Here is a 14,712-nt window from a genome sequence, read left to right as displayed (position 1 = left end):
TTAGGAAGTATATTTAGAAAGGGCGGAGAAAGATAAAATCATGACAAAGTACCAGCCAATCCGCTTCAAAACAGTCAGTAAGATGTAAGAAAGTAAATTAGCTAATATAGTATCTCTGCCAATTTAATATTGCATCAAGCTTTAATGAATCCCTTCACCACCACCCAAAAACTGGTAGCAATATAAACAAATAAAAATTAGGGGTGTATTTATTAAAATTTGTGGCCAAATATCGTCAGCCATGCGGTATGCCAGCCGAACGTGGAAGTTTTTTTTTTTTTTTTTTAAAAGGGGCAATCATTTTCAAGGCATGGTATTTCCTTGTAAATGATTGCAGCTTTAAAAAACAAAAAAAATAAAATTAAAAAAAAAAAGTAGTTTCAAAGCTATAAACCTGCAGTGAGCAGCACTAATTGTAAAAAAAAGTACTTGGATAGGTATTGCAACAATTTGTAAGTTTGACAATCATTGTCAATAGCTATAAATGCTGATTATTAAAAAAGGGAAGGAAAATAAGCCAACCTGTAGCAAATGGAAAAACACAACACATAGGCTGAAGTCCCTAACGTAACAAATATTAACTACATTGACCTCTGTTTAAGTTAAACAAAGAAAAAAAAAATGTAGGTAAAATATAACAAAATTAGATGCAAATATGCGCTCTGTTATATAGGACCAAATCTCAACTGCAGTTAGAACTTTTCACAAGGTCAATTGTGCCAAGAACAGTCAGAGGCTGGGACATTTGAATTTCCAGTTAACATTAACCCCTTTTCCATTTTTAAGGCAAAGTGGTCAACACTTATCTCCACTAGATCAAAAAAAAAGACCAAAACATGGCTAACTAGAAGTATTGCAAGATCATATAACAAAACCTGTAAATATATTTTGGATGTAGAATTTCACACAAATATAACTCTTTACTTTCAACCAGATCGTATGGTTCCCTAGCTAAACACAGAAACAGAATTTGACCACAGATAAGAACCACTTGGCACACCTAGTCTGCCCTTTTTTATCCTTTAGGCAATCTCAACCCTTTTTGATCCTTAGGGTTTTTTTTAAGGATATTTATATGTATATCCCAAGCATGTTTAAATTGCTCTACTGTCTTAGCCTTAACCAAGACGGGAGGTCATTTCACTACCCCTTCTGCAAAGTAGTTTTACTTCCTTAACCATTTCAGCGCCAAGTGAATGTGAAAATGTGTGTGAAAATTGGCAAGCAAAATCATAATGGCCTGTAATGTTTATCTTATATAGGGGGGAAAAAATTGTTATTTGAATTTATATAACAAATGTGAGATATGCTGGGAATTTTAGCCGATATTTTGAACATCTCTCACAGTGAAGTTTGCACACAAAGGGTTAAATATCACTGAACCTGCTTCCTTCTATTCTCAGTGTATGCCCATGTCTTCTAATACTTCTCCTTTGAAGAAGAATGTTTCCCTTCTGAACTTTCTTAAAACCTTAATATATTTTAAAGTTTCCACCATGGTCACTGAAAGGCAATCAGTAATGTGGGCTGCTACGGTATTTTGTTGATTTGTATACACACTGGATATGTGGGAACCTATGTATTCATTTTTTTTTTCTGGGTGTGTGGGGGGGGGGGGGGGGGGGGGGGGGGGGGAATTATAAAATATTCTGGTGTCTGTTGTACAAAATACATACAATGTGTATATACACACACACACACACCAGGGAACTATTTGGTATATATATATATATATATATATATATATATATATATATATATATATATATATATAAATAAATAATTTACACAGCATTGGGGCCCTCCTTCAAAACATGGCAGATTATCAATTGCCTATGTTGTTGCTCAATCTCGAATGGAAAACCAGTAACTGAGTGACAGTAGCAAATAGGGGAAAATAACTGATATATATATATATACACATATACATACACACACGCCTCGTAGACCATTACAAGTGTACACATACATATATTAATTACACACATACTTAACTTGGGCTTCATAAAATGATAATGTTATCTGCTTTTGTGACAGTCATAAAATTTATAACATTGTACTACAGTTTTATCAGAAGAAACTAAATTAGGTATCAGGCTCCACACTTTTCTATTACACCAATTATAGCAGATAGTATACACAACCTCAGGTGGTGTTTGAGCCAATTGGTCTCTCACAATTTCATCTCTGAGCTTTGTTAAACAACCCCCCCCAATAAGATACTCAGAAAGAACAGGCATTTCGAACACATTTAATTTAACAAAACCCTAAATGATTTAAAATCACTCCACTAAAGCTGTGACATTGGTCAGTTAACTGTTAAAACAAAAGATGAAATACAAGAATGGATCTCAAAGTATCATTTTTTAAATGGCTAACAATTAAGGGAACAGAAAAAAAAAAGTTTCATAATTATTTTTAGTAACGAAAATAACGTCACATGATTACTCCTAGCACAAATTGTTGACCAATTTAAAGCCTTGTTTATATAAATAAGTTACTTCAACCAAAATAAACACTAACATTTTCCATAAGAAAAAAAAATGCAAGAAACTAGCTAAAAACAACCATTTTCAAAAATGTTACTGCTGTAAAACAATTCTAACATTGTAGTTAACAGATCATTTTCCTATTTTTATGAGGACACCATCTTTGCAACAATGACACAAAGTAGGCATGAAGTTAGAGCAAGTATATAAATTGTACTATGGTGAAAGCAGAGCAAGTAGATCATAGCACACGGTCTAACCACACCCAGGATAACTACAGTACAGCCTTGTAGAAAATCGACTGAGAACTTTGAATGCCAGAAAAGCGCACATCACGGGAATAACACAGCAAGATGTAGAAGGTTAGGTTAGGTACGAGGAAGGGAAGCCACATCACCTGCCAGTAAGGCCTCGGAAAACTGCAGACCCATTACACACACGTCTTGCTGCACAGGGGTCTTGGACTGTTTGCATGCAACAGGAAAGGCTCACAGACGCACTTCACGTGTACAGCAAGCAGTGGGCTACGCTGTATTACTGATAGGGTGCCTGGATGGCAGGATGGGCTGTCACACTGTATGCAGGGAACGGAGAAGCTGCGCGGTGTAAGAGGCAACGGATTGTAGCTGGCCAGGGCTGTGTGTACTGCTGCTGCTTCTCTCTTATTACTTATCCCTTGGCTGCATGTAGTTGATATGTCCTTATTACCCAGCGGGATGTCAGCGTTACAGTATGTACTACCGATTCGCATGCTTCCCACGGCCCCATTGTCCGGTCAACAGCTAACACCTGCCCTGGCCTCCAGCTCCCACCAGTGTCACAGTATGCACGAAAAAGTGCACCTCTGGCCACTGTTCCCTGCACCGTGTGCTCTGGACAAGAGGAACATGTGTTATAGTGTAACATGCTATGTTGATGCAAACAGCGGATTTCCATAGAGAAAAATAAAGTTAAATTATAAATAATATAATAATCGAAAGTGATCTGTATCGTACACTCATACATACACACACACACACAAACAGAGCTATACTACTCAGAACAAAACAGAAACACCCATCAGTGCTGAATTTGTACAATAGTGTACATCTATAAGCAACTTTTGTTATATGGCTGAAATATACAAACATAATAACTTAGCAAAAGCATATATGTATTAGTATCACGCACCAAGGGGCTATATATTATTTTTATTGTACACACACAATAATTTTGAGATATACAGTATATTACAATAGATACATCTAGTTAAGTTACTACAGAATGAAGTCTTCTTTATAGTAAAAATAGTGCACACCAAGAAGGGTGTTCTAGCACACCTATAGAGCAGCCATTCATAATATACAAACTCACACTATTACACTACTATGAAATGCAGCTGTATAGAAATCGGTTTCATATACATTAATTCCACACGTATACAAGTAGTCACAGCATATACATGAATCAGACGTTAAACTAACGGTAAAAAAAGGCGCACACGCGTGATAATAGCACTAATTTCCACTGTGGTATCGGACAAAAAAATTGGGGAAGAAAAAAAAGAAAGTGGTTTACTACATAGGATATAGAGAAAGCAAATCCCACTGCTAACACTGTCACCCATCTATTCTCCAGTTGTGAGAGGAGATCTCGGCACACATGGCATCATACATCACAGCACACCCCTCACTGGCACTTCCACACCTGGGGACACACTCCTGTATGTCATTTGCAGGAGAGTGCAGCACAGCGCTATACAGGGTGGACAGACACTATACGACTGACAGCAGCCACAAGCTCCCCGCCCACCCCCCTATACATGCAGTGTACGGTCACCAGTGCTCCGGCATGTGCGGCTGTCTGACCCGCAGCCCACGTCACTCACTGGCCCGTAGTTAGAATTATAGGAGGGGGGGTATGATGGCGATAAAGCCTATGAGCCAAGGAGGGAGACTGGATTAGAGACACGTCCTGCACAGCCCGATACACACACAGGCGATACACACACACACACACACACAGTATACCTGCCCATAGCCGAGATTGGCTTTTCTGTAACCATTTCCTCGCCAGACACCGGGAGGTCCCAGCAGCAGCAGCAGGGCGCGGGGGGAGACGCCCGGGATGCACACACTGTACAGGTAACAGCTACGACCCGAGCCCCTCAGCAGGTGACCCGGGGTAGGGCGGGGGTGGTGCCAGGTATCCGGGTGTGAGCACAGTGACAGCAGCCCCCCCCCTCTCTTCCCTACCGGGAGATGACAGCAGCGCCCGCCCAGCCCCCCCGCCCCCTCTCCCGCTCAAACTGCAGGATTCAAACCGCATCTTCCCCGCACACACGCGGCGGACCCCGGGGGGCACTCGGGGAACTTTGGGGTATTTTTTAAGATTTTTTTCCCGATTTTTCCACCACTTCTCCAGCAGGTGTGGGCTCCCGGGGCGGGGCGGCGAGCGGTACCCGGTGACTGTCACCACACACAGGGGCATGACGGGTGGGGGGACGGAGCCGGTCACTGCCCTGCCTGTTTGGGACATGTAGTTGCCATACATTACCCGCTGCGCCCACACTCACCTCCGCCTCAGTGACAGCCCAGCCCACCCCCTTCCCCGGCTGCCGCTCTCCGTCCCTCCAACCCCAAACTGCCGTCCGCTGACACGCATTGCCTGAGCATCCTGTGCGCCAACTCCGCTCCGTACCGCTCCAGTCATGACTCGAAAATGGCGCCGAAAGCGCAGAACTGCTCATTCAAATTCGTTAGTGCCCAGGGGCATGCCGGGAACCACTCCGGCTGTCATGGTGACCACGCCCACCCACCGATCCCGTGATACGCCTCCAGGGCACGCCCACCTCAGTCCAGGACCAGGATGCCGGCTCGGGCCGGGCGCAGTGACAGCGGGCTGCTCGCGCTCCCGCTTACCGGGCACCGCAAACACACACGGCCGCTTCTGCGAGGGAGAACAGCGCCTGCACCGAGATGGATGGCGGCCGGTCAACATGTACATGGTGGGGGCACAGTGTACTAAGCACGCATCGGTATAAGAGGGGAGGGGCAGATATCAACCCTTCACGTCTGCAGAGTAGGAGAAAAGTGACACATTCACCTACTTTTATAGAAATCTAGGTGGGAATTTATCAATGCACGAAGAGAGATAGAGAAGATAAAAGTGACATTCACAGCATGGCAGGGTTTGACAAATGACATGAGCTGATTGGTCACTGATGTATTTCCCTCCACTTTATCTCCCTCCAACTTTGATGAATGTCCTTTTTTTTTTTTTTTTTTTTTTAATAAGCAGCATATATCGCATACACTGATATGACACATGTATGTTAATCTATACTAGCAGTGTATCTGGCTGTGCAATGGTGCTGCGTACTACAGCCACCTTGGTAAACCTTGGACTAAACTAAAAATGGACGTTGCATAACGAAGGCTTTGGAGTTGATTTTATATAGTGTGGCGAGCGGACGTGGAATACATGTAAAGTAATACGCGTCCGCTCGCCACGCTTCGGGCTCGCCACACTATATAAAATCAACTTCACGCCGACGTGGATAGTGGGGGTATGAAAAAGTCATAGGACGCGTACCGCCGCCGCTCGCCATGCTTTGGGTTGGCGTTCATAGTGGGGGTGGCGTGGGGGTGCATTTTACATTGTAAGCCCCCATTAGGATGCTTATACAATTAAACATCGTATAGGAGGCTTATACAATTTAAAATCGCATCGCAGTGCATCGGGTGTATGCCATGCGATGCGATTATATGTCGTGCGACCTAATATCGTGGCCGCCCTGCTAGTACACAAGTACCAAAGTCTAATGCAGAGTCCTGGGTTCTGTTGGTGGTTGTGGTATATAGCGGTGCTGCTAATATCGATAGACTGCCAGTACATATAGGGCCTGATTCAGACCCTGCGTACACTGGGAGCCTAGCGAACAGGTCAGCCCTGCCCATCTATAAAGGGTTCTATGCAAGCAGAGCACATAGGCCTCAATTACATTGTACATGCTGTACCCAGAGAATATACTTACCTTGTGTCTACCACTGAATAAATCCCCGGAAATACACTGATATCTCACAAAGCGTTACACATAGGTTATGTACTCGAGGACATGCACGTGCAAAATAGACTTTTACACACTGCAGAGGCATGAGGAGGAGTAATATAGAGATTTCACCCAGGTCCCCTCCACCAATAAAATGTTGCTTCTTGGGTTTGTAGGAAACAAGAAATATAATTGCAAAAGTTTGGGCAGAGGTAAGGCCCCCATAAACTATGCGATTTCTTCAATGGGAGAATCGCATTCAATGCCGATGGAGCTACCCAAGACCCTTCTGCATGTGCTATTTGGGCCAATTTCACCCGATTTCTTAGCCCGATTCGTCGGAATTGGGTGAAATTAGGCCCAAATCGCATAGGCCCTTATTCTGGTTCACTCGCAAAAGCAAATTCCTTCTGAAATGGACAAAACCATATGCACTGCAGGGAGGCAGATGTAACATGTGCAAAGAGAATTTGATTTGGGTGAGTTATTTTGTTTCTGTGCAGGGAAAATACTGACTGCTTTATTTTTTCATTGCATTATAGATCTCACATTGAACTAAAACCCCACCCAAATCTAACTCTCTCTGCACATGTTACATCTGCCCCACCTGCAGTGCACATGGTTTTGTGAAATTGAGAAGGAATTTGCCTTTGCAAGTGAACCAGAATTATGGCCATAGTGTATGAGAGCCTTATGAGTGTTCCCAGATAATTTATTTTTTTATTTTTTAACTGAGCGTGCTTTTCAATACTAAACAATTGAAAATGCAGCAAGTGGCATTTGTAGAAAATAGACACCTCCTGAATGCATCTGTGATCTTGTGCTGCATCCGACCATCAGTTTCAGCACTGGACCAGTCTGTGTTCACCAAATCATGTCTTAGGGGATTATTCTGATTCTTTCGGAAAGGCACAATCACTCTCTAATGGACAAAACCATATGCACTGCAGGTGGGGCTGATGTAACATGTGCAGAGAGAGAGTTAGATTTGGGTGTTATATTTTCTCTATGCATGGTAAATACTGGCTGCTTTATTGTTACACAGCAATATAGATATCAGTTTGAAGTACACCCCCCACCCATATGTAACTCTCTGCACATTTTATATCAGCATTGCGTATGGTTTTGTCCATTAGAGAGTGATTGTGCCATTCAGAGTGAATCAGAATAACCCCCTTCGTTTTTAACAGGCAAAATTACAAGGAATCAAGGGAATACCGGTTTGACTTTTGTTTAAATTTGAATCCGCATAGATGGAAAATAGTCGAAAATGACTGTATTTTTGACACATGGATCAATGAGTAATTGGCTGATCTACGTGTTTGTCGACCATGATGATTTTTTAGACAATAGGTCAAATGTCAATTTCGACAGAAAAATTTGCAAAAGTGCAATTTTTTCCAACTGTCGGAAAAATAATCACGGATTGAATACCCCTATATAACACACAGAATAGAGATTCTGAGGATACACCTTCTTTGTACCTCAATTTTTGCCAGTTTCATTCGGACACAATGGGCCCGATTCAGACCTGTTTACTGCTATGCGAATTTGCAGTGGGTAATTATCGATACGCTTTGCATGCATCTGGGCCACAATGCGCGTGTGCATCACCTGCTAGTGAACAAATGCTGCTACTTTTTCCTTTGTTAGCCAATCACAAGGTGACTGACAGGAAGCAGTGATCTAAGGATGGTAACCGGACATTGGGCCAGATTCTCTAAGCTTCAAAAGTGATAAAATGGAGAGTGATAAACAGCCAGCCAATCAGCACCTGTCTGACATTTTTCAAACACAGTCTGTGACATGGCAAGTAGGAGCTGATTGGTTGGCTGTTTATCACTCTCCATTTTATCACTTTTGAAGCTTAGAGAATCTGGCCCATTGAATGGGCGTGCCAAAAAAAACGCAGTCATGACAGAAAAAATTCTAGGCGTGTGTAGGATAACACAGGTGTGCCCAAGCATTTTAGGGTAGGGTTGTGACATCGGATTCAGTATAGAATCCCGGCGGTCGGCATCCCGGCGTTCAGAATCCCGACGCCGGAATCCCGACAGCCGAAATGCCGACAAGGGGGGGGACGCTACGCTCGGCACACTAATTTATTCTCCCTCCAGGGGTGTCGTGGACACCCACGGAGGGAGAATGTGTCGGCATTTCAGCGGTCGGGATTCTGAACGCCGGGATCCCGACCGCCGGGATTGTAACTGCATCCCGTGACATCAACTCCAGGCTGATTTCATGTGATGAGTGGTGACCAGTGGAAAAACCATTAGCATCTTGCAAAGACTTGTATGTGTAACATTGCACATCAGCATGTTTTGTTAATGAATGACCTAGAGTGATAAATCAAGAAATCTAGGGGATGATTCAGGTTGTTTTGCAAAAGCCAACAACTCCTCCAATGGTCAAAACCATGCTGCCCTGCAGGTGGGGCAGATGTAACATGTGCAGAGAGAGTTCCATTTGGGCGAGTTATTTTGTTTCTGTGCAGGGTAAATACTGACTGTTTTATTTTTACACTGCAATTTAGATTTCAGTTTGAACACACCCCACCCAAATGTAACTCTCTCTCTCTGCACATGTTACATCAGCCCCACCTGCAGTGCACATGGTTTTATGTATTAAAGGAGGAGTTTGGTTTTGCAAACCAACCTGAATTACCCCCTGATCTTATTTTAATCTAAACCTGTACTCAAAAATTGTATAGATGTTACTGAAGATTGCCAGCTACTTAAGTAATGGGGCAGAACAATTCTAGTTTAAGAGTTTTATAACTGAGCAGGATGGCCGTTAGCCCAAAGAGGATCCCTTGTCACTATTACTACTGTGTTTAAACACTGTTAGATAAATTGTTAGATTGTCTGTAGTAATAACAGCAAAATTACAGCATGGAACGTTTTCCCTGGCCCAACAATGCCTATGTAACTGTATGGTGGAGAGCACAGACTTGAGATTGGCCTAGAATCTAATCTGCATTACTGAAACTGACAGCCCCAGGACAGTACAGCCCAGCCAAACAATGAAATGAACAGAAAAGCAATTATGTCTCTAAAATGATTGCACCTGGTGTCTTTCCAGCTCAGCAGTTATACAGCCGGAAGATGAATACAGTCCCTTATAACAAGGGACTGCGGCAATCGCAGTTCAAAAAGTGGGGGTAAGCACAGGGAAAAAGGATGACCGGAGTTCTCGTGTCATGAACCAGAAAATACCCTTTTGACGTGAAGCCTGCTCAGCCTTCTGGAGCAAATCAACTCATTAAAGTGCTGTTTTTACAAGCTAAGTTTCCAGCTGGTTGGTTGTAGTGCAATTGGTATCATATATTTGGTTTCTACGAAAGAGCCCGGTACCATTTAATGTAGCAGTCTGGTATGTAAGATGAGAGTCCTAGGTCTAGAGATAATGGTACGTACATCTGTTAACTAATTAAGAACATAAAACAAAGTATTGTTCTAAATGCAGCATGGTCCACTTGGGCAAATGTTATTTTAGTATGCCACAGGGATCTGTCTGGGGCCCTGTATTTTCAATGTTTTTATTAATGACCTTATAGATGTCATCAACAAATATGGGGACAAAGCTGTGTAGAGTTAGTTATGGGCTTGCACAGAATGCAGAGTAGGTGTGATAGTACCAGGCTGTGGCTGCAAGGATTAAAGTATTGCCATTCAATAAATTACCAGATCGGTAAGTGACACTGGCATTTTTAGCAGATATTTTGAGGATCTCTCAGCAACGTTGGCAATCAACAGGTTAAATATGCTGCTTACTGGTCTGTTTAAAATTAGAACACTTGCATGGTTAAAATGCTGTAAGTAACATAACACCCAGGTTGGGAACCCAGTACTGCCATTGTCATGTACACACTCACTATGAACATAGTACTGTTGACCTCTTGTACCGAACCAAATTTAATCTGTTACATAAAAAAGATTCACCATGCCAGGCTACATTAGCAAATTTCAAGCTATGGGCTCAATGGATCAGCACAATAACTTTTTTTTATTGGATTTGTCAACCATACTAACTCATACTTACCTACTCTACTGGAAGTTATGGGAGACCCATGATTTTTCTGTAGTCCCCACAACCGGTGGAGTAGGTACTCCTCTCGTATTCTGCCCACTTCCGATGGAAGTGGTCAGGAAAGATAGATTATGCCAGGAATCACAGGCCAAAAGGAAGGCGACGGGGGTAAAATTACATCAATATAATTTTCACCATGTTCCTACCTTGAGGATGAGGCGGGGCCTAATGATGCCAAAGTCTCAAGACTTATCGCATATCAGTCACTACATTTTGGTTTGGTATAATCAAATAATAACAGTTCATTAGCAAAAAATATTATTATGAAGTGGATATAAGTGATATAAAAGTCATTATATGGTTATGCTGGGTGTAGTCCCAAAAGGAGGGTTGGGCATCAGTGAAATTGAGCATGCGGTAGTTATTAGATGGAGAAGATAGATTAGAAAGGACAAAGTTCAGAAAATACTGCCTGTTATTTATATTTGCCTACTCTTCTGCATTTGCCGGGAGACACAAGTTTATTCAGGCAGCTCCCATGGAAGAGAGACCACATCTCTATTATCCCACCTGCTTCCTGGTGATGGAGGTTAACAGGGACTTTCACAGCTGAATGAAGTGGGGGTGGGGCTAAAAGATGCAATTTAGCAGATAGGCAGCTCCTTCCCACCAATCAATGAGCAATTTTTTTTAATAGAATAAATTAGAATTATTTTTAAAAAATGCATCCATATTTACTTAATATTGTGTTAATTCATATTAGCATTACTATTTTGTTGTTATCTTGTCTATTCTAGGGATTGACTATTCCTATTTTTAGTATCTGCTTGGGTTAACATACCCCATTAGCCCCAAAGAACCTTTATTGTTTTCTATATCAGTTTTGCATAAACCAAGCACTTCACCCAGACAAGTGCCAGCCCCTGTTGTTAAAGTGCTTGGTTTGTTAAACTGTGCATGTCCTTTTTAATATACAACATATGGGTGAATTGGAGAGGCAAAGAACAATTCCATCTTCTACCACTTTTATTTTTATTATGGGCTGTATTTTAACGGGCATTGATGATGGTCTTTTTTGCTTAAAAATGTTTTTGATAGGCTATACATACTAATTTGCAACACAATTTTAACCAGACATTGTTAATAGGCAAGGATTCCGTCCTGCCAAAGGTTGAAATGAAAGAGAAGCCAAGAAAATGAATAGTAATTACAGAGCTGTTCATCCCATATTACATTTTTGGACTATAAAAATATCTAAATTAATCATCTTAAATTCTCTCTATCATTTAAATCAATCAATCCTTTACCTGCTTTCCTCTACATACTGTACGTATTCCATTTCCATTTAATTGTACTGCCCTTAGGTCTCTCATCTAGGTTAATGAAAACACTCTTGGTTTTTATGGGTTTATGTAGGTTATTAAACTGCCATCGTCTCTGCCACTGCTGTGTGACAATATTTCATAGATTTGCTATATTCTATTAAACTTCAGTTTGTTTGTGCTGCTGCTCTGTTGCTTAGTAATGGCAGCCAGTCTTTGGACAATATAGGTGAACAATGTAATGAATGGTGAAGTGGTCAAAATGACTGGAAATTAGTGTTATTGATGTTACTAATACCATAGGGCCAAAATTACATGATATTAACGGTTTTATAATAAAAAAAAATACAGATCTAAAATAAAATAGTGTTGGTGGATTTGCTAAAGCACAGGTTTTGGCACACATCTCTAATTTCTTTATAAATCAATTGTAAAAGCTATAAATCGGGCTTAAAGTGTTATTAGTTCTTTACCTATAGGGGCGGGATGCTATATAGCAGAAATGCGGTAAAAACCCCGTTTTCGGGGTTTCTACCGCATTTCTATATGCTATATGGCGCCTCCGCAGTGTCAGCGCTGCGGAGGGAATCGCCAGCTAAAGCTGGCGAATCCCTGCAGAAGCCTATGGGCTTCTTACCGCAGCGCTGTTTGAGGGATCCGTCACGGATCCCTCCCAGCGTGCCCTGCGGCCGGCGCCGGGGTCTGCGCATGCGCAGATGGACTCCCGGGTCACAGACCCGGAAGTCCAGCGCCGGCACCGCATCGCAAGGGACAGCTCTTACCGCAAGAGCTGTCCCTTGCATGAATAACGGCATATGTTATAGCATATGCCGTTATTAAAAATGCGGTAGCCAGCGATAATGGGCGCGGATGTTACAACATCCCGCCCTAGGTGTCTAATTGTCAACCCTGCAAAATCCAAATTGGAGCTGCATACAAAAAAGAAAATTGTACACATGTTTATATAATAATACTTCTTTATGACATCTCTTATATATTTAGCCAGATCTGTCACTCAACCCCTGTGGAGAACGTTCCTGTGTAGAACAGTTTCACTTTCATGTGTCTGACGTTCCACCCCCTTGACATGACCTCCCCCCGCCCAGCCAGGGCTACAGTACACGCCCACCATCCACCATTACTCCACAGCCACCATCCACCATTACTCCTGCACATCCCTACCCTCTGCCAGGACCCCCGCGACCCCCCTCCCGCGATTCGCGGGACCCCCCGCGACCCCCCCCTCCCGCGATTCGCGGAACCCCAGTGACCCCCCCTCCCGCGATTCGCGGGACCCCCGCTTTCCACCCTCCCGCGAGTCGCGGGACCCCCGCGAACCCCCCCTCCCGCGATTCGCGGGACCCCCGCGACCCCCCTCCCGCGATTCGCGGGACCCCCACGACCACCCCGGTATCCGGACTATTGTTAGACAGCACTTACATCGACAGCCATTACATCGACACCATTAGTTCGACAGCTCAATAGGTCGACATGGTTTTAGGTCGACAGCTCATTAGGTCGACAGCTCATTAGGTCGACATGTTTTTAGGTCGACACTGCCATTAGGTCGACAGTGTCTATGTCGACAGTCAAAAGGTCGACATGGGCTTTTTCACTGTTTATCGAGCCGACATGTGCCGACAGGCGGTATTTCATGCCCTACTATCCACTAGGGCATGGTGGGAGAATAAAATAGTGTGCCGAGCGCAGCGAGGCACCGTGCCCGAAGCATAGCAAGCGGCTGCGGTACACTTCAAACTGTGTCCATGTCGACATTTCGGCAGAAAAAACAGTGAAAAAACCCATGTCGACCTTTTGACTGTCGACATAGACTCTGTCGACCTAATGGCAGTGTCGACCTAAAACCATGTCGACCTATTGAGCTGTCGAACTAATGGTGTCAATGTAAGTGCTGTCTAATATCCGTCCCAGACCCGACCACCCCCTCCCGCGATTCGCTGGACCTCCGCGACCACCCCCTCCCGCGGGACCCCCGCGACCCTCCCGCAAATCGCGGGACCCCAGCGACCACTCCCTCCCGCGAGCCCCCTCCCGCGATTCGCAGGACCCCTGCATCCTCCCCTCCCGCGATTCGCGGGACCCCTGCGACCCCCCCTCCCGGCATTAAAAGGGCCCCCCGCGACCCCCCCTCCCGCGATTCACGGCACACCCCCCCCCTACTGTGATTTGCGACCCCCCTCCCGCAATTCGCGCCGCCCCCTCCCGCGATTCACGGAACCCCCCGTAGCGCCCCCCTCCCGCGATTTGCGGGCCCCCTCGGCACTTCTCGCGATTTGCGACCGCCCCCTAATTCACACATTCGGGGACCCCACCTCCCGCAATTCATGCCCCCCTCACGCAATTCACGGCACCCCCCACACCCCCCTTCCTGCAATTCGCAACCCCCCACGACCCCCCCTCCCGCGATTCACGAAACCCCCCGTAGCGCCCCCCTCCCGCGATTTGCGGGCCCCCTCGGCACCTCTCGCGATTTGCGACCGCCCCGTAATTCACACATTCGGGGACCCCCCCTCCTGCGATTCATGCCCCCCTCACGCAATTCACGGCACCCCCCATACCCCCCTTCCTGCGATTCGGAACCCCCCACGACCCCCCCTCCCGCGATTCATGCCCGCGATTCACGGACCCCCGCACCACCCCCCTGCGCCCACCCTCCCTTGATTCACGCCCCCCTCATGCAATTCACGGCAACCCCCCACACCCCCCCTCCTGCGATTCGCAGCCCCCCCACGACCCCCCCCTCCTGCGATTCATGACCCCTCCCGTGATTCACGGACCCCCGCCCCACCCCCCTTGACTCACGGCACCCCACGCGCCCCTC

At 44.7% G+C, this 14,712-nt stretch overlaps 2 long non-coding RNA genes across 2 annotated transcripts in view; one reads left to right on the top strand and one right to left on the bottom strand.

The window, feature by feature from the left end:
• The window catches only part of LOC146057888 (uncharacterized), a 111,285-nt gene that overhangs the window by 13,599 nt on the left and 82,974 nt on the right, over nucleotides 1-14,712 (bottom strand). The window lies entirely within an intron of this gene.
• On the top strand, nucleotides 4,621-9,800 carry LOC146057887 (uncharacterized). Its single transcript, XR_014469796.1, has 2 exons — nucleotides 4,621-5,475; nucleotides 9,601-9,800. It is a non-coding gene; the product is annotated as an uncharacterized LOC146057887 (long non-coding RNA).

This window comes from Crinia signifera, chromosome 2 (genome assembly GCF_055691185.1).
Source record: "Crinia signifera chromosome 2, ASM5569118v1, whole genome shotgun sequence".
Classification (NCBI taxonomy): domain Eukaryota; kingdom Metazoa; phylum Chordata; class Amphibia; order Anura; family Myobatrachidae; genus Crinia; species Crinia signifera.
This window is presented reverse-complemented; position numbering and strand designations above follow the sequence as displayed.